This window comes from Bos mutus, chromosome 7 (assembly GCF_027580195.1).
Source record: "Bos mutus isolate GX-2022 chromosome 7, NWIPB_WYAK_1.1, whole genome shotgun sequence".
NCBI lineage: Eukaryota > Metazoa > Chordata > Mammalia > Artiodactyla > Bovidae > Bos > Bos mutus.
Window position 1 is genome coordinate 56132256 of NC_091623.1, and position 22508 is coordinate 56154763.

A 22508-nucleotide genomic window follows, 5' to 3' on the forward strand; every position below is an offset into this window, starting at 1 on the left:
TATAACTGAGTCACTGTGCTATACAGCAGAGTTTGACACAATACTGTAAATCAACTGCACTTCAATTTAAAATTTTTTAAAAATCCTGTGCCTTTCAAGGATGAGGATACTCAGCAGCTTCACCATTGATAATAACAAAGATCTGGAAATGTCCATTGATTGTGAGTTTGGTAAGTATGTTACCAATGACCGTGGGCACATAAGAAAAAGATTCAGATGACTTTCAGGAAATGTTACTAAGGGAGAAAGCCAAGGCACAGAGCGATAGAGAAAGTGTCTTTGTGTCAAAGACGGGCAGGCAGGTGTTCACACATGTGTACACATCCAATTCCTTTCTGGGGTGAACAAGAAACTCAGGCTGGTGGTTGCCTCTGGGGAGAGAGTGGACATGGAAAGGCCTTTCTTTTCCTTGTAAATCTCTTTAAATGGTCTTAACAATGGTATATATGATACTCTTTTAAAAAATAGGTTGAATGGGGACTTCTCTGGTGGCCCAGTGGTTAAGAATCCACCTTCCAATGCAGAGGGCATGGATTCAATCCCAGGTTGAAGAACTAAGATCCTACATGCCTCAGGGCAATTAAGCCTGCCTATCACAAACTATGGGCTTTCCAGGTAAGTGCTAGTGGTAAAGAACCCACCTGCCAATGCAAGAGACTTAAGAGATGCAGGTTTGATCCCTGGGTTGGGAAGATCCCCTGGAGGAAGGCATGGCAACCCACTCCAGTATTCTTGCCTGGAGTATCCCATGGACAGCGGAGTATGGTGGGCTACAGTCAATAGGGTCTGAAAGAGTCAGACATGACTGCAGTTACTTAGCACACATGTGTGCAACAAACTACAGAGCCCACGCACTCTGGAGCCCGAGATCTGCAACTAGAGAGAAGCCTGCACACTGCATCAAAGATCTCACATGCCATAACTAAGACCCGATGGAGCCAAAAATAAATAAATATTAAAAACAGGTTGAATGGAGGGAAAGAGAAGGGACAACACAAGGAGAGGGGATTAAGAGGTACAAAGTATTGTGTATAAAATAAGATACAAGGAGAATTCTCTGGCAGTCCAGTAGTGAGGACTGCACGCTTTCACTGCTTGGGCTCCAGTTCGAATCCTAGTTGGGAAACTAAGATCCCAAAGGCCAAGTACTGCGGCCAAAAAAAAAAAAAAAAACCCTTTAAATTAAGATACAAAGATATCTTATATATCAAGGCTTCCCTGGTAGCTCAAACAGTAAAGAATATGGCTGCAACGCAGGAGACCTGGTTTCAATCCCTTGGTCAGGAAGATCCCCTGGAGAAAGGCATGGCAACCCACTCCAATATTCTTGCCTGGAGAATCCCATGGACAGAAGAGCCTGCGGGCTACAGTCCATGGGTTCACAAAGAGTTGGACACGACTGAGTGACTAACACTCACAGATATATATCATGGGAAATATAGCTAATATTTTACAATAACTCTAAATGAAGTATAACTTTTAAAAATTGTGAATTATGATATTGTACACCATTTGTTGTTGTTATTCAGTTGCTCGTCGTGTCCGACTCTTTGGAACTCCACAAACTGCAGCACACCGGGCTTCCCTGTCCTACACCATCTCCCAGAGCTTGCTCAAACTCATGTGCATTCAGTCAGTGATGCTATTCAACCATCTCATCCTCTGTCGTCCCCTTCTCCTCCTGCCCTCAATCTTTCCCAGCACACCAGTAACTTAACATAGTATTATACATCAACTCGGAGAAGGCAATGGCACCCCACTCCAGTAGTCTTGCCTGGAAAATCCCATGGACGGAGGAGCCTGGTAGGCTGCAGTCCATGGGGTCGCTGAGGGTCAGACACAACTGAGCGACTTCACTTTCAGTTTTCACTTTCATGCATTGCAGAAGGAAATGGCAACCCACTCGTGTTCTTGCCTGGAGAATCCCAGGGATGGGGGAGCCTGGTGGGCTGCCATCTATGGGGTCGCACAGAGTCAGACACGACTGAAGTGACTTGGTAGTAGTAGTACACATCAATAAAATTTATTAAAAAGAAAGAAAAAATACTATATTACTTAGGTGGTTTTTTCCCCTCTGATGCTGCCTTTTATTTTGTGCCCCCAAGGTCCCCCATCCAGAAACTTCCATCAAACTGCCCTTGAAACAACCAGGTAATTCTAGAATAATTGACCCCTTTGGGATCAAGTTGTTTCTTTGTTTAGAAATACGCTGAATTCAACTTTCAGGAGCTGGTCCTGCCAACCCTTCTGTCCCCGAGAAGAATTTCACTCCATCCTCTACCTTTTCCACAGGCAGCCTTTGAGAAGGATGTGTGTGCCAAGCTTCCTCAATGAATGACCCAGGGCTTCAGGGCCAGGTAAGTTCCAGATTTTATTATTAGCAACAAATTAAGTTAACTGAGGACAAAGCAAAGCACACAACCCACTGACCCTCGGAACCAAAACATGCACAAACACATGTACGCAGGAGGCCCAAGCAGGGAACAGCTGTCTCCTCTCCCACGGAGGGAGAGCTGCAAGGCGATGTCATGCAGCCGGAAGCTGTCCCCATGGACGCGAGCTGGACCAATCTGCTTATCCAGGGAGCAGCCATGGGCAAGAGGCAGCAAACAGGGCTCTGGAGGGGATACTGGATCATTGAGGAGGGACAGGACCCCTGCTAACACCCCCTCCCTTTATTCTTGCCAGTTTCACACCTGGTAACTATCCCAAGTCACAGACTTGGACCAGTCTCTCAGACTGATGATGCCATCGCTATGGTCTTAGAGTGCAGTTTCTTAACTTGGGTTGACATGTGGGGCCGGACCATTCTCTGGGATTGGAGGTGGAGGTGGGCATTGCAGGGTGTGGAGCAACATCCCTGATCCCCCTCCACCAAATGCCAAGAGCACCTCATCACCCGCAGTTGTCACAACCACAGACATCCCCAGACATTTATTTCCATGATCACCCTCCAGTGAGAACCAGAATTACCCTCTGTGCCCCCGGCCTTAGAGCCTAACCAGAGGTGTGCATGCGTGCTAAGTTGCTTCAGTCATGTCTAACCCCATGGACTGTAGCCCACCAGGCTCCTCAGTCTATGGGGATTCTTCAAGCAAGAATACCGGAGTGGGTTGCCATGCCCTCCTCCAGGGATTGAACCCGAGTCTCTTACATCTCCTGCATTGGCAGGTGGGTTTTTTACCATTAGTAAAAGCCCCACCAGAAGTAAAGGCAGAGGAAATTCAGAACAGCAGATGGGGCTGAAATGGCTGTGCTTGTCCATCCCTGACTTACAGTTTCAGAGGCACTCTTCCCCCAAGCCTCCCTGTGGTCACACCCCAGCTTCTGGTTGTCCGCCCACCCCACGTCTTGCAACTCCAGCTCAGCTCCCAACCTGCACATACTTGTGAAGCAACATTCACTTGTCAGAATTTGGAGCTGCCCATGTGCCAGGCCACAGATGTCCTGTGGCTGCTGCCCTCATGATGCTTCCAGCCTAGCAGACAAGCATGCAGAGTCAGAGAGAAGTTTCTGCATTTAAAATGTGAGGCTTGGAATGAACACTGAGAATTTCTCAAACCACTACAGGGCACCGCAAGAACCCACTGTTGAGGAAGTAGGCAAAGAATTAGTATCGGGGCTTCACTGGTGGCTCTGTAGTAAAGAATCTGCCTGCCAATGGAGGAGTCACATGTTTCATCCATGATACGGGAAGATCCCACAGGCTGCGAGGCAGCTAAATTTGTGCACCATAACCACCGAAGCCCACGTGCCCTAGAGCCCAGGAGCCACAGCTACTGAGCCCACGTGCAGCAACTACTGAAGCCCGTGAGCCCTAGAGCCCACGCTCCACCACTAGAAAAGCCACCACAGTGAGAAGCCGGAGCACTGCAATGAAAAGTAGCTCCCCCACCGACTCTCCACAAATAGAGAAAGCCCACGTAAAGTGCCAAAGACCCAGCATGGCCAAAAATAAATAAATGAATAATTAAAAAAACAGAAGCAACATTGTAATAAATTACAATAAAGACGTTTAAAATGGTCTACATAAAAACAATAAATAAATAAAATCCAAGGAGCACCATCAACAGATGACCAAGCAAACCCAGTGTGGCCCATTCATGCCAAGGAATATTATTCAGCCTTAAAAAGGGAGGAGGTTCTGACACCTGCTGCACCATGGGTGAACCTTGAGAACATGATGGTTAGTGAAAGAAGACAGACACAAAAAGAGGAGTCAGAGCCATAGAGACATAAGGTTAGATGATGGGGGCCAGGAGCTGGGGGAGGGGTGAGAAGTTTATTAATGGGGGCAGAGATTCACTTTGGAGAAGATGAAAAGGTTCTAGAGATGGATGTTTGCACAACTGTGTAAACGGAGCTAATGTCACTGAAATGGACACTTAAAATAGTTAAAATGATATAATTCTCATTATATATATTTTACTACCATTAAAAAAAAACTAACTCAGGGAGCAATGATGGTAGGCAGCCGTATGCCAGGCATTGTAACAGGAGAATCTGCATCCTCTCATTCACCACATCAGGTCTAAAATTATCCTCACATCAAGGTCATAGTAGACAGAGCCAGGAGTTGAACCCAGGCAGTCTGGCTCGGGAGTTGGAATTTTTAATTGTAGAGTCTTCAAACTCAGGCTTCCTGATTCTTCACATCCACCAATCCCCAGTGCGCGCAGTGGTGTCTGACTTTTTGCGAACCCATGGACTGTAGCCTGCCAGGCTCCTCTGTCCATGGGATTCTTCAGGCAAGAATACCGGAGTGGGTTGCCATGCTCTTCTCCAAGTGATCTTCCGACCTAGGGATGCGTCTTTTGCATTTCCTGCGTTAGCAGGCGGATTCTTTACCACTGAGCTACCTAGGAAGCTGCCTTCCAGTAAATTCCTTGCATTTCCTCGAATGCATCCCCGATGGTTGCTTTTCGGCCTGTGACCTCAACAACACATGGGAATTGTGACAACCAGAGGCCAGACCTCACACACTTCTTTAGTTCAACTGGCCTTGAGCTGACCCCTGATGACATACAGGGGGAAAAGGTGCCCCCAGTCCAGTGGGGAGCAGGACAGAACTGCCACCAAAGAGGGCTCAGAGCTCAGACTATGAGGTCAGGCAGATCTGGGTTCAATAAACAACTCTACCTGCCCTTCTGTGAGGTCCTGCAAATTCTCGTGCCTCAGTTTCTCCACCTGTAAAACAGGGGTAATGACTAACCCTCCCTCCATAGCAACTGATTAGCAAATTAAACACTCATAACCATGGAAAGCAACTAGCCCAGGTCCTAGAAAAATCAGAAACCCTCGATCAACAGAAGCTGCTACTGATTTATATCATATTACAAAATTTAAAATCTCTAACAGACTTCCCTGGTGGGTCAGTGGTTAAGAATCTGCCTGCAAATGCAGGGGACATGGGTTCGATCCCTGGTCAGGGAAGATGCCACATGCTATGGAGCAATTAAGCCCGTGTGCCAACAGCTACGGAATCCATGATCTAGATACCACGTGCCACAACTCCTGAAGCCCCTATGCCCTAGAGCCTGTGATCTGAAACTAGGCAAACCACCACAGTGAGAAGCCTGTGCACCTCAAATAGAGAAAGCCCGTGAGTAGCAAAAAAGACCCACCGCAGCCAAATAAATAGAACTAATTTTTTAAATATCTAAAAAAAACAAAAATAATCTCTAACAATCCTATTTAGAGTCAACAGGAAAGACTTACGAGCTCAAACAGGACTCAGGGTAAAGAAACGGAATTCTCTACATCTGAGAAGGCGTCCTGAGGGAGGTACATGTGAATGTGGGTTTTTAAAGAAAACCGTGGCTAGTACAGTGCTTTCCTGGTGGCGCTAGGGGTCAAGAACCCGCCTGCCAACTCAGAAGACGAAAGAAAACACAGGTTCAACCCCTGGGTCGGGAAGATCCCCTAGAAGAGGGCTTGGCAATCCACGCCAGTATTGTTGCCTGGAGAATTCCATGGACAGTGGAGCCTGGTGGGCCACAGTCCATAGGCAGTGAAGAGTCAGATATGACTGAAGTGACTTAGCACTCACGCATGCATGGCTAATACATAGGACAGAGGTACTTGAACTTCCTAAGAGCCAGTGAAAGTGAAAGTACCTAGTCGTGTCCGACTCTTTGCGACCCCATGGACTATATAGTCCATGGAATTCTCTAGGCCAGAATACTGGAGAAGCCTTTCCCTTCTCCAAGGGATCTTCCCAATCCAGGGATCGAACCCAGGTCTTCCGCATTGCAGGTGGATTCTTTACCAAATGAGCTATCTAAGACCCAGGCCGGTCAGCTATTTAACATGCTCACCAAACACTCTATGAATCAGCTCCTTTCAAGGATGGCAACCTGGTGAAAGTGTTTTCTCATGGTAATTACACAATGTGCTCATCCAAAGAGGGGAGTTCAGTCTAAGAAGTGAACCACGTAAGACAGAAACAAATCTCTCCCTTCCCCCATCCCCAACTCACTCCTTCCAAGGCCCCATCATTTACATCCACTGCAGGGCCTGAGAAAGCAAGGCCTGGGTCGGATTTCCTCCTGTGCCCACCTTCCACACACGTTTACTGAACAAACACACCAATGGGTTGGAGGCAACAGAAACCTCAAGACCTGGGTCACCAGCCACCTGACCAGAGGGAGCCAGTTGTAAGCGCTCAAGTTAAAAGTGAAAAACCTCCTCAAGGTCATGGAGCCGGGTCTCTATCCTAGCCTGAGGTCCTTGCTTCTCTCCTCTGGGCTTATACTCAGATTAGACAATGATCTTCACTGCAGGTAGGCAGACATCAGAGGTTTTAAACCCACCATAGCTAGGGCCCAGGGTACCGTAACGGAGGCCAGCTCCATGCCGGGCACGGCGTCAGGGAATTTTCAAATACTGTCTTGGGAAATCCATTCGACAACCATATGTGGCGGGTGTGATTTTTAATACATCAAGGCGAAGACTGTCCCAATGGGTAGATGCCAGGGCCAGGGCAAAAGGGGTGGGGACTTAGAGTTTAATGGGGACAGAATTTCAGTTTAGGAAGGTGAAAAATTCAGGAGATGGACGATGGTGAGGATGGCACAACAAGGTGAGTTGTTTAATGCCCCTGAGCTGCACAGTTAAATATGGTTAAATATGTGTGGGTGTGCTCAGTCATGTCTGACTCTCCGTGGCCCCATGGACTGTAGCCCTCCAGGCTCCTCTGTCCATGGGATTTCCCAGGCAAGAATACTGGGGTGGGTTGCCATTTCCTTCTCCAGGAGATTTTCCTGACTCAGGGATTGAACCCAGATCGCTTGTGTCTCTTGCATTGGCAGGCAGTTCTTTATCCCCTGAGCCATCATGAAATAGGTTTTATATTATGTGCCACAATTTAAAAAAATACCCCAACCAAATAAAGAGTGCCTCAGAGAGGATGCTTTCAGAAGCACAAGTTGCAGATAATTGGCCCACATTTAGGGTCAGATCAACCCTGAATATTCATGGGAAGGACTGATGCTGAAGCTGAAGCTCCAACACTTTGGCCACCTGATGTGAAGAGCCAACTCATTGGAAAAAACCCTGATGTTGGGAAAGATTGAGGACAAGAGAAGGGAGCAGCAGAGGATGAGATGGTTGGATAGCATCACTGACTCAGTGGACATGAGTTTGAGCAAACCCTGGGAGATAGTGAAGGACAGGGAAGCCTGGCACGCTGCAGTTCATGAGGTCGAAAAAGTCAGACACAACTAAGCATCTAAACAACGACAACAGCAATCCTTAGCCTGGTGCATAGGCTGCTGAAGAACTCATGAAGAAAAAGGATTAATTCTAATTTTATAGAAGCAGAAACAGAGATGTTAAGTAAGTCCCAAGGTCACACAGCAAAGACATGGTCTAACCTGGATTCAAGCCTGGGACTACAGCTCCTGTTCACATATGTTAATGTCATTGCCCATCAGCTCGGTCAGCCTCAAGCTTCTTTCCCAGAGTGTCAAAAGTTTCCAACTGGAATGTAAGGGAGCCCACTCCACATCATCACCTCTCAAAAGAGAGAAAAGACTCACAGTGCGATGCTTTGTGTGAACGGTCAGCGAGCCCCGAAAAATACTGAGCCTCCTATCCTCAGGACGTCTCCCCTTTCTGCTTCCTTCCCCCTACCTCCAATGACATGCCCACAACATGAGGCGCAGCTCTGTTGAGAATAGGGATGAAAATGAGCATTGTCTGAGAGGTAAAGTGGTGAAGAAAAAAGCATAGCCCTGTGCCCAACACAGTAAGCACCTGAGAAATGGTTATTCTGCACAACCCCATTTGGTCCAGAGACCGTATCAGAGCCCAGGTGGACTGAAGGATGGAGGCCACAGTGAGCCCACATCCCCAATAAACCGGCAGAGCACCTGGCTGTCTGCTGAACAGCACTGGGAAGGGAAAAGACACCGCAGCCGCGCGAGGAAGGAGAATGACTCTTAACCAACATCTGACTCTGCTTGACCCTCTGGGTTGCAGCCCGCTCTCAGCTCCCTGGCCTCCGATGACCTTGAGCTGTCTTGGCCCTGAATCCTAGCCCTGAACCTGTTTCCTATTTACTCTGACACTTGACACAGACGGCTTCCCTGGTGGATGGTGATTATGCTTAGCCCTCACTCTTGTGGGGACGCAGTTCTGTCCTTGGGGAGAGCCAGGCAGGAGGAATTAGGCTACAAAGAAGCCTGCTCACTCCAAGGGACAGGGGTGCCAGCTCCCACTCGAGGCAAAGAGGAAGGTCAAAGTCCAGCATGGACTAGAACCCCAGGGGTTACCATGTGCTAGATGCTTTGCTTAGCTTATCCAAAGAATTAATTATCTCACTTAATTCTCACCCAGACCAGTAAATGGAACTGTCCTGAGAAAGAAGTCCAGCGTGAAGATACGAGGGGGCATTTGGGGAGATGAGCATTGTTGGGAATGAGTCAGAAACCAACAGATCTCTGGCCTCTGGTGTAGGAATCCGCTGCTGGGTGAAACCTAGCATGACCAAATGTTCTGGTTTGCCTGGGACTGATGGGTTTCCCAAGAAACAGGGCTGTTAGTACTAAAACCAAGAAAGTCCTAGGCAAACCAGGGCAAGTTGGTCACCCTAGTGACCTAATTCTGGCTTCTAGGTATTGGCCCCTGGCCAGCTTTAGGAGGAGCAGGAGGCTAAAGTCAGTACAGGAGGTGGGTCCTCTTCATAGAACTCCTACTCACCCTTCAAAACCCAATGCAAAAGGACCCTTCCTGTATAAGGCAGAGTGTAGCAGGAAAAAGCTGAGGTTCTGAAGCCAGACTCTAACTTCAAATCCCAGGTCCATGAAAAAGTTGTTATGAGGACCATGTACCTGGTTGCTATTGTTGTTGTTTAGTCACTAAGTCTTTTGTGACCCCATGAACTGTAAACTGCTAGGCTCCTCTGTTCACAGGATTTTCCAGGCAAGAATACTGAAGTGGCTTGCCATTTCCTTCTCCAGGGGATCTTTCCCACCCAGGGATTGAACCTGTGTCTCCTGCACTGCAGCTGGATTCTTTACCACTGAGCCACTAGGGAAGCCCATGTGCCTGGTAGATGGTGCTTCAGAGGCCTTAATCTGCTGTATCTGTTACCTGTCCTTATCCTCCTTTAGACCCGAAGTTCCCCATGTTCCCGTCTCTGAACCACCGAAACAGACAAGCACACACTTAAAAAAAAAAAAGTAAGGAAAGATAAAATCTTGTAACTTGCGCAAACCAGTTAATGCAAATCCAGTCTTTCCCCATCATCCTCAAGCCCTGACACCAAGCAGGGTTGTTTTTCACTTGGCTTCTCCTCTCCCGACGATTTCACAAGAGCCCACAGAGAGGCGTGCAGCGAAGTAAACAAGAGAAGCTCTGAAAATCCATTCATGGTCAGCTCAAAGGTGTCAAGCAGCCCAAGAGCACAGCCGAGTCTTCAGGCATGGGGACAAGGAGGCTCCGTGAGGCTGAGGAGACTGCCCCACTCCAGGCGACCAAGCCACGTCTGGACCAGAAGAACAAGAATGCACAAAGCAAGACACTGTCAGAAGATAGAGGTCTTAGCACCCGGCAAGGGGCGAAGTCACAGAAAGCAGGCAGTCCCAAGGAAACATGCTGTGATTAAATACAGCCTGGGGAGTTTTGATGAAGCTCATATTTGAATGTGGAGACCGTCTGGGAAAATTGATCACGGGTGGGCTTCTGCACAAATAAATCAGGGTTATTTTTTTTTACAAAGACTGGGTATTGTGCAGAAGATTCTAAAGTCCATGAAATATCCAGGTTATGCTTATTTCTACGTTGCCTGGCTGTGAAAGGTCTTCAGCCAAACTGCAGCAGAGAAGATGAGAGAGGAGGAGAAGCAGCAAGGTTAGGGGGCAGAGGAGAGGGAGGTGGGAAGGTCACAAAGTATACAGAGGAGAGAAAAGAGGACCGTGAAGAAAGAGGTGACTACCCACTAAGGGCATCATGGGGAAGAAGAGCCTGTGGCCCTGCACTGCCTAACACTCTGACAATGTTTCCCATGTGCCAAGCACGGCTCTGATGGTTAACCATCCATTCCTCCCAACAACCATAGGCACTACTGTTGTCCGCATTTAACAGATGAGAAGAGAGGCACAGAGAGGTTAAGCCATTGCCCATGGTCACACAGGTAGTGAGTGGCCAAGCCACAGTCAGACAATCCAGCGTTGCCAAGAGCCAGCTGCCATCGTGAATATGAGATGACTTCCTTTTATTCTGCCCTACTGTGTGTGATGCACTCAGGGGAGAATGCTGGAAGTCCCTCTGCCTGTCTCTTCCTTCAGATCAGTTTAGGGGTTCTCTAGCTCCCAGCACCCACCCGGAACCCAATCAACCTGACTCACATCCAGGGCTTTTCTAGTCTTCGATGTCACTGATCACGTGTTTAACGGATGGTTTCTAAGGGGGCAGGCACCTGCTTTTCTTGCTCCCCACTGCTGTGTCTTTCTCGCCTCCTCCCACAGCACCTGAGAAGTCCATAAACCTATCCGTGTCAGATTATAATCACATTTCCTTAGATTTCATGGTCCCTCAAGGGTGGAGATGTGGTTTTTGTCAGCAGGCATCACTGTGATTCCAAAGCACTGATTCCACACACACACGGTGGACAACTGGCCCCCGGTTTCCATTTTGCCGTGAAAAGGAGGAGAAGACAGCTACAGGGTGCCCCCCTCTCTCAATTCCATCATCCTTCTCCAGTGGTCCTCAAATGGGAGTGAGTCTGCCCCCCCCCGCAAAGGGACATTGGTGATGTCTGGAGACATTTGAGGTTGTCACAACTGGAGGGAGGGATGTTCTTAGTATCAAGAGGGTAGAGACCAGAGATGCTACCTAACAGCAGAGTCTCCACAACAGAGAATTAGCCTGCCTTGAATGTTGTGAGTGCCGAGACAGAGAAATCCTATCCCAGAGAGAGCCGATCCCCTCTCAGTGGCATCAAAGCTAAGACCTCAATGTTTCCAATTCTGAAACAAGCTTAGGGGGGGAAAGCTTTGTCTTTCAAACAGCTGGCTGTGCTACTTTTTTTTTTTAATGCCTGAAACTAGCCCAATTTGACCCCCACTGCAAACAGGTTTTCAAATTGCAAAAACATTGATTTAAAAAAAAAAAAAAAATCCCTTAAGCTGACAGGACACACCCCACCCTCCCTTCTGTTACTCTTAAGCAACATCTCAGCAATTCCGCTTGGACACTGGAAATATATGCCAGAGGAGACTTATTACGCTAATTTCCTTTAGTAAACAGTTCAAATCTTACCTTGGAAATGCATGAAACAAGGCAAGCCAACCATGGGGCCCTTGCAGGAGTCTTGCCTTGCAATGCTACGCATCAGACTTTCTGTGACTTTTGCCCTTGAGACGGTAAATATGTATGTTTCAAGAACAATTTTCAAGAGGCCATAGGACTTCCCTGGTGGTCCAGTGGCTAAGGATCTGTGCTTCCAATGCAGGGGGCCTGGGGTCGATCCCCAGGTTGGGGAACTAGATCCCACACACTGCAACTAAAGATCCCACATCCAACTAAGACCCAGGGCAGTCAAAGAAAGAAAGAAAGAAAAAAAAAATTTTTTTTTAAATAGGAGGCTTTGGTGTGAAAGATTAGATGACCAGGAAATAAGCAATGGAGAAGATTAGAAAATTAACACATTCACCATTGACAGTGAATGGGCTGCTAGACAGCCCATCTGGGACAAAGCGAGCTCTGTGTTGAATGTATTGTTAGTCGCTCAGTCATGTCTAACTCTTTGGGATCCCGTGGACTGTAGCCTGCCAGGTTCCTCTGTCCATGGGGGTTCTCCAGGCAAGAATACTGGAGTGGGTAGCTGTTCCCTTCTCCGGGCGAATCTTTCTGATTCAGGGATCGAATCTGGGTCTCCTGAATTGCAGGGGGATTCTTTACCATCTGAGCCACCAGGAAGTGTGTTAAATAACCACTTCAAAATCTAGGGAAAACTTGCATTCCTGCCTAAGGATAGCTTGAGTTTCCCCAAAGCTCTTTGACTTTCATATCATTTCTAGGTGGCTTGGTTCCTGACATCAGTCTCCCCTTTCACCAAGAGGACTGCAGTTCTTGCACACTGTCTTGTAAGTTACACAACAATTTCTCCATCGAGATACACACAGGGTTCGGGATTAGAAAGCCACCTCCATGATAGACACAGCGGCAGTTTCAGTTTTATTGTGTGTGTGTTTCCTGAAAATTGTCTTGTATTGTCAACTATTTAACACAAGATTCTGAAAGATACTTTTCTGTTTCTTAATATACCTGGGACAAGGTAGTCTTTTTTTTTTTTTGGGTGTGAAACATTTAAAATGTAAAACAATGACATTAAATGAAAAGGTAAACAACAGAAAAAAATAATTGAACCAAAGATGGCTAAGTATTCAACAGCATGATACATGCATGTCGTTATTGCCATTTGGTCACTCAGTCATGTCTGACTTGTTCGCAACCCCATGGACTGTTAGCCCACCAGGCTCTGCTGTCCATGGAATTTTCCAGGCAAGAATACTGGAATGGGTTGCCATTTCCTCCTCCAGGAAGGAACAAGGTAGTCTTGACACCTGTACCTTCACACGAAGATCCTGTTTCAACACAGGAATTAGAGTGCCATCGCCTAGAAAACCTGCTGGCCAACCTTGACCGGACTGTCCCAAACCTGGAGCCTCTCTCCGGGCACAAGAACAGCCATGAAGGAACCCCATAGGTGCTGCTCACAAAGGCAGTTTTCCTCTGAGGCACCATTGTGCAGGGCAGCTCTGAAACCTACTCAGGGGGAGTCTCAAGAGTCTGGAGCCCAGGAGGCCCCACCCTCCTCTATTTAGTATGCTAATCTCTAGGTCCGTCCATGTTGCTGCATGGACGTCCATGAAAGCTGCCTTAGAATGGATGTGGCCACTTGGCAGGAGGCGACAAACCAAGTCTCCATTCTGCTGGAAATACCGGGGTGGGGGTTTAAAGGCTATTTTAACAGCTTAGTACATGGGCTCCACCGTCCTCATAAATGGACAAATGCCATCTGAATCTCCCGGATATATGAGGTGGTCAAGAGTTCCTGATTGCCTCCCATTTACTGAGCGAGGCTCAAAACAGGAAGGTCAAGCGTCTTAACAATTATATAATTATCCTCTGCAGTAAAACAATTGAAGCATTCCACTCCAATTAGAAGCCAGCCTGGGCTGACCACACTCAAATCTGTCATTTAACATGGCTCTGGAAGTCCCTGTCCTAACGGCGTGAACAGCCATAACCGATGTAATTATTGGTAAAGGACAGCAAATCACCATTATCTTCAGGTGCTATGATTGTAGAGTTGGAAAATTGAAGAGAACCAAGTGCACGGCTTTTAAAATTAGTAAGCACTTAATAAAGTAGTGGTGAAATGAGAAAACACAATCTCTGACCCATATTCTGAAAAATTACCACTTTGAATGTTTTTTTTTTTTAGATTGCAAACTGATTTTTTTTGAGCAAAGTTGATTTATACTGTTGTGTAAGGTTCAGTCTACAGCTAAGTGATTCAGTTAGGCACTGCTAGTTTTCAAATTCTTTTCTGTAATAGGTTATTTCAAGATACTGAATACAGTTCCCTATGCTATACAGTAGGATCTTGTCGTTTAACTATTTTATATGTAGCAGTGTATATATGTTGATCCCAAGCTCCTAATTTATCCCTCTACCCCCATCCCCTTTGGTAACTGTAAGATTGTTTTTACGTCTGTGAGTCTGTTTCTGCTTTGTACATAAGTTCATTTGTATAATTTTTTTCGATTCCACGTATAAGTGATAAATGATAGTTGCCTTCGTCTGTCTGACTCTATTTAGTATGCTAATCTCTAGGTCCGTCCATGGTGCTGCAGATGGCATTGTTTCATTGAGTGCTTTAAAAAAAAAATCTCTCACATTAGATAGATAAATAGATAATAGATAGGAGTATAATGGAATACTACTCAGCCATAAAAAGAACAAAATAATGCCATTTGCAGCAGCATGAATGGACCTAGAGATTTGCATACTGGTGAAGTAAGTCAGAGAAATAGAGTATGATATTGCTTATATATGGATTTTTAAAAAATGGTACAAATGAACTTATTTACAGAGCAGATATAGAGTCACAGATGAAGAAAACAAATTTATGGTTAAAGGGTGAGGGGAGGGATAAATTAGGAAATTGGGATTGACATACACACACTACTATATATATACTATATATAAAATAGATAACTAATAAGGACCTACGGTATAGCACATGGAACTCTACTCAATACTCTATAATGACCCATATAAGAAAAGAACCTAAAAAAGAGTGAATAGGGACTTCTCTGCTGGCCCAGTGGTTAAGACTCCATCCTTCCAATGCAGGGGGTAAGGGTTCAATCCCTGGTTGGGGAACTAAGATCCCACATGCCATGCTGCATGGCCAAAAAATAAATAAACACATAAAAAGGAATTTAAAAATAAAAAGCATGGATATACGTATATGCATAATTGATTTATTTTGCTGTACAGCAGAACTTCGCCTTCCCTGGTGGCATTAGTGGTAAAGAACCCGACTGCCCATACAGGAGACATAAGAGACGCAAGTTCAATCCCTGGGTCAGGAGGATCCCCTGGAGGAGGACATGGCAACCCACCAGTGTTCTTGCCTGGAGAATCCCTTGGACAGAAAAGCAGGGCTACAGTCCATACAGTTGCAAAGAGTCGGGCATGACTAAAGCGACTTAGCATGCGTGCACAGCAACTAACACAAAATTGTAAACCAAATATACTTCAATAATTTTTTTAAAAAACACACCACACAAAAAAGAGATAGGAGTGTAAACTCCAGACTCTGATCACATGAATCCTATTGAGGTTTCCAACCCACTTCTTTTCAGAGGTGGAGCCAGCATCCATTTTCTAAGGGTGCTGTAACAAAGAACCACAGATGAAATGGGTAAAACACATTCAGTTCAGTTCGGTCACTCAGTTGTGTCCAACTCTTTGCAACCCCATGGACTGTAGCACGCCAGGCTTCCCTGTCCGTCACCAACTCCCAGAGCCTGCTCAAACTCACGTCCATTGAGTCAGTGATACCATCCAACCATCTCATCCTCTGTCGTCCCCTTCTCCTCCCACCTTCAATCTTTCCCAGCACCAGGGTCTTTTCCAATGAGTCAGTTCTTCACATCAGGTGGCCAAAGTATTGGAGTTTCAGCTTCAGCATCAGTCCTTCCAATGAATATTCAGGACTGATTTCCTTTAGGATTGACTGGTTTGATCTCCTTGCAGTCCAAAGGACTCTAAAGAGTAAAACATTAGACACTGACCTTCTCATAGCTCCAGAGACCAGAAGTCTAAAATCAAAGTGTCGGCAGAGTTGGTTTCTATTGAGGGGCCATGAAGACAGGATCTTCTGTAAGCCTCTGTCCTTTATTTAGAGATAACTGACTTCTCCCTATCACTCATCACATCATCTTCCTGGACATATTTATCTGTGTCCAAATTTTCTTTTCTTATAAAGACACTAGTGTTCCTAGATTGAGACCCACCCTAATGACTTCATTTTGATTTGGTTGCCTCTCTAACGAATCTATTTCCAAATAAGGCCACATTCTGAGCTCCTGGAGGTGAGGAATCCACGATATCTTTTTGGGAGGCACATGATCCAACCCAGAGGGGAGCCCTTTGGGACCACAGTGGTGGGTGGGGTCCCACGATGTGGCACTCGCCACCTCCAGACCACAGCAAGCCTACCAGGAATGAACAAGAACCCACCTCTCTTTCCTCCATTTTCCAGTCCCCACTTGTCCTGACAAACTTAACAGTATCTACTTCTCTCCCCCCAACAGACCCAAATCCCTCACTCCTTCATCCTGAATGTCACTGTTGATTGCCATGTTGCAGCTACCAGGTAAATACTAGAGACACAAAAGATGAAAAGGGCACATGCACTTTCCTGGTGGTCCAGGGGCTAAGACTCCATGCTCCCCATGCAGGGGGCCCAGGTTCAATGTCAGGGAACTAGATCCCACATGCTACAACTCAGAGTTGGAGTTCTGCAACTGAAAATCCCTCAGGCTGCAAAGAAGGTTAAAGATCTTGCCTGCTACAACTAAGACCTGATGCAGCCAAATAAATAAAAAATAATAGTTTTAAAAAGAGAGAGAGACAGGCTTTGACGATTGATCAGGTCAAAGGATAAGGGAGAGAAGGGTTTTCTGCTCCAGGCCCAGGTCAGATTGTGAATGGGGGAGGGGAAAGAGACTCATCAAGTTACCCAGCTTGGTAGCAGCTGGGTCTCCTTAAGTGCAGTCCTGATTTTTCTCGAAGCCTCAGTTTCTTCCTGTATAAAATGGGAATGCTAATGGTGTCCACCTTATTGGGTCACCAAAAAGCTGGTGAGACAATTCAAGCAAAGGGTTCGTCTTACAGCAAGGCACACTGCCTTCCATCCACATCGGCTCATAGTCTCTCCCAGGAGAGATGAAATCAGGCTGATCTTCACACCATGAGGCTCTCCAGCATGCCCGAGAACCCCAGAGGTCTGTGCAGAAGAGAAACTATCTAGGGAATGTGTTTTCAACAAAGCAAACGCCAAAGGAACACGTGTCTACAGCCGGAGCTATGGCCTTTAAAAGCCTCCAGCTTCCACGCCTGGCCTGGGGCACTCACTCCCTTGGCTGGTCCAAGACCTTGGGCGGCCTCGGGAGCGAGAGCCAGGAGCCACGAGCCGCATGAGCCTGCTGAATTGCAGAAACTCAGAATTGCCCACTTAATCTGCATAGCCTGAGACGAGGAAACTGAAAAATCTCCAAGGAACATTCTGACTGTTCAGCAAAGAAAGGAAAAAACTTCCTGATCCTGAACTTGCTTCTGCCAATACTGTTCTGATTCAAATATTTCCCGTTGTCTTGATAAAGTTCAAAGTCTGGGTGTATATCTACCATGCAGCAATCCTTTCCCCCTCCAACAAATTCTTGGTTTTCGAATCCTAATGGCTCATGGCAGTGAATCTCATTGACCACAACCGGCCAATGTCTCTCAAATTTGTCCAGTGAAGCTTTTCTTAGGCTGGGTCTCAGGCTCGGCCGTGCACTTTTTGCATGAAAGATATGAGAAGTCTGAGTGACAAGGAATTCATTGGAAAGGGTTCGAGAGAACTCCTGGGGTGGTGGCATCTTGCTTCCCCAAGGTGGTAATACCTGTTAAAATTCACTGAATTTAAGATCTGTGCCTTTTATTATATGTCAAATGTCTCAGTTGTTAAAATTAACTGAAAGGAATTACACAATAGCAACAATATGACTATGATGGATAATTACAATATAAATACAATGATAGCAACAATGTAAATATAATTTATAGCTACAATATACTATAATAACAACAATGTAACTATAATGTCTACCATTCTTGCATTTGACACAACTTGTGATTTTCTCTAGAATAGTCTCCCCACTTATTAACAGAGGATACTCCCTCCAGTGGAAACAGGGAGAGTACCAAAGCCTATACATACTATATTTTTCCTATACATACATAACAATATAATGTTTAATTCATCAGGTAAGCACCAAAGAGAATTACCTGCATCACTACTCTCCTGTGTTGGAGCCATTATTAAGTAATCTTTCTGACCCAGGGATTGAACCCGGGTTTCCTGCATTACAGATTTTTTACCATCTGAGCCACCACGGAAACCCACTGAGTAAAATAAGGGCTACTAAACACAACTGTTGTGATACTACAACAGCCTATAACTGAGGTGGCCCCTAGGTGACTCATGGGTGGGTGGTGCAAAGAGCATGGATATGCTGGACAAAGGGATGATTTATGTCCTGGGTGGGGACAGATGGGACAAGGCAAGGCTTCATCCCGAAACTCGACACTGCCTGCAATTTAAACTTGTGACTTGCTTGTTTCTGGAATTTTCCATTTAATACTTTTGGGCCTCAGTTGACCGCAGATAACCAAAACTCTGAGGACTTCCCTGCTGGTCCAATGGTTAAGAATCCACCTTGCAATGCAGGGGATGCAGATTCCCTGGCCGGGGAACTAAGATCCCACTTCCCTCAGGGCAACTGGACCCTGGGCCACAATTAGAGAGCCCAGGTGCCACAACAAAAACCCACCACAGCCAAAAATAAATAAATAAATAAATAAATATACATACATACATATATATATATACATGCTAAGTCACTTCAGTCGTGTCCAACTCTGTGCGACCCCATAGACAGCAGCCCACCAGGCTTCCCTGTCCCTGGGATGCTCCAGGCAAGAACACTGGAGTGGGTTGCCATTTCCTTCTCCAATGCATGAAAATGAAAAGTGAAAGTGAAGTCGCTCGGTCGTGTCCGACTCTTCGCAACCCCATGGACCGCAGCCCACCAGGCTCCTCCGTCCATGGGATTTTCCAGGCAAAAGTACTGGAGTGGGTTGCCATTGCTAAAATATTTTTAAACAGTGGACCGACCATGAAACGGCACATAATGAGAGACTAGTATTTTCCCATTTTACAGATGAGGAAACTGAGGTGCCCCAGAGAATTCTGGGAACATGCCTGGGGTCCCACAACTAGTAGGTACCAGCACCATGTTAAACGACATAATAGTTCCCTGTGTGCCCTGCTGTGTGCTAGGTGGGAGGATTAAAAAAGTAAAACATGACTACAGGTTTCAAGAAATGTCCGCACTGAAGCCAGGGCTTCACTAAAGCCCTGAAGTCAGGTGTTCTGAACACTTGCAATGACAGAATCTAACCAACAAAGACAGAAACTCTATCACACTCCACACACACACACACACACACACCCCCCACTGAACTTCCCTACCATCTTGTATATCGAATACCTTCATACCAAGACTGTCTAGTACTTTGAGCAGCTCAGGAAAGCTATCTTTTATTGATTTTCTTGCAGCTATTTAAAAAATCTATTTATTCTCTTTTTTTTTTATATTCTGACTCTTAACAAAGTTCTTAAGTAATCCAAAACCATAGAACATACATGTCTATATGTGTGTATGTCACCTTTTGCTCTTAACACAACAAATACAGACTACTATTTTTCTTTGTCCATGCAACATGCAGGATCCTAGTTCTCCAGTGAGGAATTGAACCCATGTCCCAGCAGGAGATATGCACAGCATTTACAGTCATGTCTGACTCTTTGGACTGTATAGTCCATGGAATTCTCCAAGCCAGAATACTGGAGTGGGTAGCCTTTCCCTTCTCCAGGGGATCTTCCCAACCCAGGGATTGAACCCAGGTCTCCCACATTGCAGGTGGATTCTTTACCAGCTGAGCCACCAGGGAAGCCCAAGAATACAGGAGTGGGTAGCCTATCCCTTCTCCAGAGGATCCTCCCAACCCAGGAATCGAACCAGGATCTCCTGCATTGCAGGCAGATCTTTACCAACTGAGCTACTAGGGAAACCCCCCCCCCACCCCAGTAGGAGAAGTGGAGAACACTGGACCACCAGGGAATTCCCTAGACAACTATTTTTTTAAAGTACAGTTGATATACAACTGCTTTCTCTTTCACATGCCTTCATCTGAACTTTGACATTGTAAATGACTGCTTACTACATCCTAAATATTTTATGTGCATTATTTTCAACTCCATGAGGAAGCTTGGATTGTATGTTATCTTTTACAGTTAGGAAAGCAGAGACTCTAAAAGGATAAACACCATTGCTCCGTTAACAATGAGCTGAAATTTAAACTCACTCCTTCGTCATGAAGCCAACTTATTAGAAAAGACCTTGATGCTGGGAAAAAGTGAGGGCCGGAGGAGAGGGGAACGACAAAGGATGAGATGGTTCGATGGCATCACTGACTCATCAGACATGAGTTTGAGCAAACTCAGGGAGATAGCGAAGGAAAGGGGGAAGCCTGGCGGGCTGCAGTCCATGGGGTCGCAAAGAGTCAGACACGACTGAGTGACTGGACAACAACAACTTCATCCTGACAATAGAGTGTTTCCTTGAACTAGAGTGTTGTGTTGTTTTATCTAAAACAAAGTATCTTTTTAAAAAACATATTTATTTAGTTGGAGGATAGTCTCTTTGCAAAACTGTGATGTTTTTGTCATACGTCAATTTGAATCGGCCGTTGTATACATGTGTCCCCTCCATCCTGAACCCCCCTCCCACCTCCCTCCCCACCCTATCCTCCAAGTTGTCCCTTAGCACTGGCTTAGGATGCCCTGCTTCATACATCAAATTCCACACTGGCTATCTATTTTACATATGGCAGTGTATATGTTTCAGTGCTCTTCTCTCAAGTCATCCCCTCACTCCTCCCACTGAGTCCAAAAATCTGTTCTTTATACCCTATGTGCAGGGCAGCATGGGAGACACACACATAAATAAAGCATCTTTAAATTGGACAGTTTGATGTTTGTGGACACAACCATGTTGATAGAAACTTCTGAACAGCTTTAAAAATACAGCCTTTGGGAGGAGGGATAAACTGGGAGGCTGAGACTGACATACACACACTACTGTGTATAAAATGGATAATTAATAAAAACCTATTGTATAGCACAGGGAGCTCTACCCAATACTCTGTAATGACCTATATGAGAAAAGAATCTTGAAAAGAGTAGATATATGTATATGTATAACTGATTCACTTTACTGTACACTTGAAACCAACACAACATTGCAAATGAACTATACACCATTAAAAATTAATTTTTTAAAAAAGAAAGAAAATGCAGGTCAAAGCCATGATATACGCTTCCCACATCCTCCATTATGACCCTTGTTCATAACTAGAAAGTCTGACCTTGTTGATCTGGGGGAAAGATGTGGGGGCAAAATGGTGACTTTTATTTACTACATCTGTGTTCAATATTTAATAGTTTTTAAGTTTAAACCTGTCTATAATTCTACATTAAGTAAGACAAGATTTATGATGTAAAATCGACTGAACACACTCTGTTATTGTTGTTCAGTCACTCTGTCGTGTCCAACTCTCTGTGACTCCACTGGACTCAGCACACCAGCCTCCCCTGTCCTCCACTATCTCCCAGAGTTTGCTGAAATTCATGTCCATCGAGCCAGTGATGCCATCCAACCATCTCATCCTCTGTCGTCCCCTTCTCTTCCCGCCTTCAATCTTTCCCAGCATCAGGGTCTTTTCCAATGACTTGGCTCTTTGAATCAGGTGGCCAAAGGATTGGAGCTTCAGCTGCAGCATCAGTCCTTCCAGTGAATATTCAGGATTGATTTTGTTTAGGATGGACTGGTTTGATCTCCTTGCTTTCCAAGGGACTCTCAAGAGTTTTCTCCAACACCACAGTTCAAAAGCATCAATTCTTTGGTGCTCAGCCTTCTTTGCACTGTATGTCTTAGGGGCTGTTTAAAAAAAAGGTTTTGCAGACCCCCAGACACAGAGAACAGACTTGCGGTTGCCAAGGGGAAGGGGGTAGGACAGAATGGATTAGGAGTTTGGGGTTAGCAGATGCAAACTAGTATATATAGGAGGGATAAAAAAACAAGGTCCTACCCGTAGAGCACAGGGAACTATATTCCATATCCTGTGATAAGTCTTGATGGAAAAGAATATGAAAAAGAACATATATGTGTGTGTGTGTGTGTGTGTGTGTGTATCTGAATCACTTTGCTATACAGCAGAAATGAACACAACACTGTAAAAAAACTATACTTCAAAAAAACATTTTTTTAAATAATAGGTTATAATAGGTAATAAAAAGGTTTTGGTCTAAAAAGAAAAAGAAAAATACGAAAGAGGATTCCTTTACGATCAGCAACTCACCCTGAGTCTCTGTCTGCAGCCAAGACAGAGAAAACAAGGTTTTGGGTAACAGACCCGATCCTCTGGGTGGATGTTAAGTCTATGGCCAATCCTACCCTCCGCAACACCACTGCTAGTCATGAACAATAAAAACATGTAAGGAATACAGATTCCAGATGGCAGATTAAAGCCTCTATTAGATTTCAAATGAAAACTCCTACTGTAATACTTCGAACGTGATACAGTCCCACAAAAAG

The 22508-nt window shown here is 45.5% G+C and overlaps 1 protein-coding gene and 1 long non-coding RNA gene across 5 annotated transcripts in view; one reads left to right on the top strand and one right to left on the bottom strand.

Annotated features, from left to right (window-relative positions):
- INSR (insulin receptor) overlaps positions 1-22508 on the bottom strand; it is a 146561-nt gene that overhangs the window by 82547 nt on the left and 41506 nt on the right. The window lies entirely within an intron of this gene.
- LOC138988513 (uncharacterized) lies at positions 479-3704 on the top strand. The gene is made up of 4 exons (XR_011464775.1): positions 479-615; positions 2106-2151; positions 2293-2357; positions 3571-3704. It is a non-coding gene; the product is annotated as an uncharacterized lncRNA (long non-coding RNA).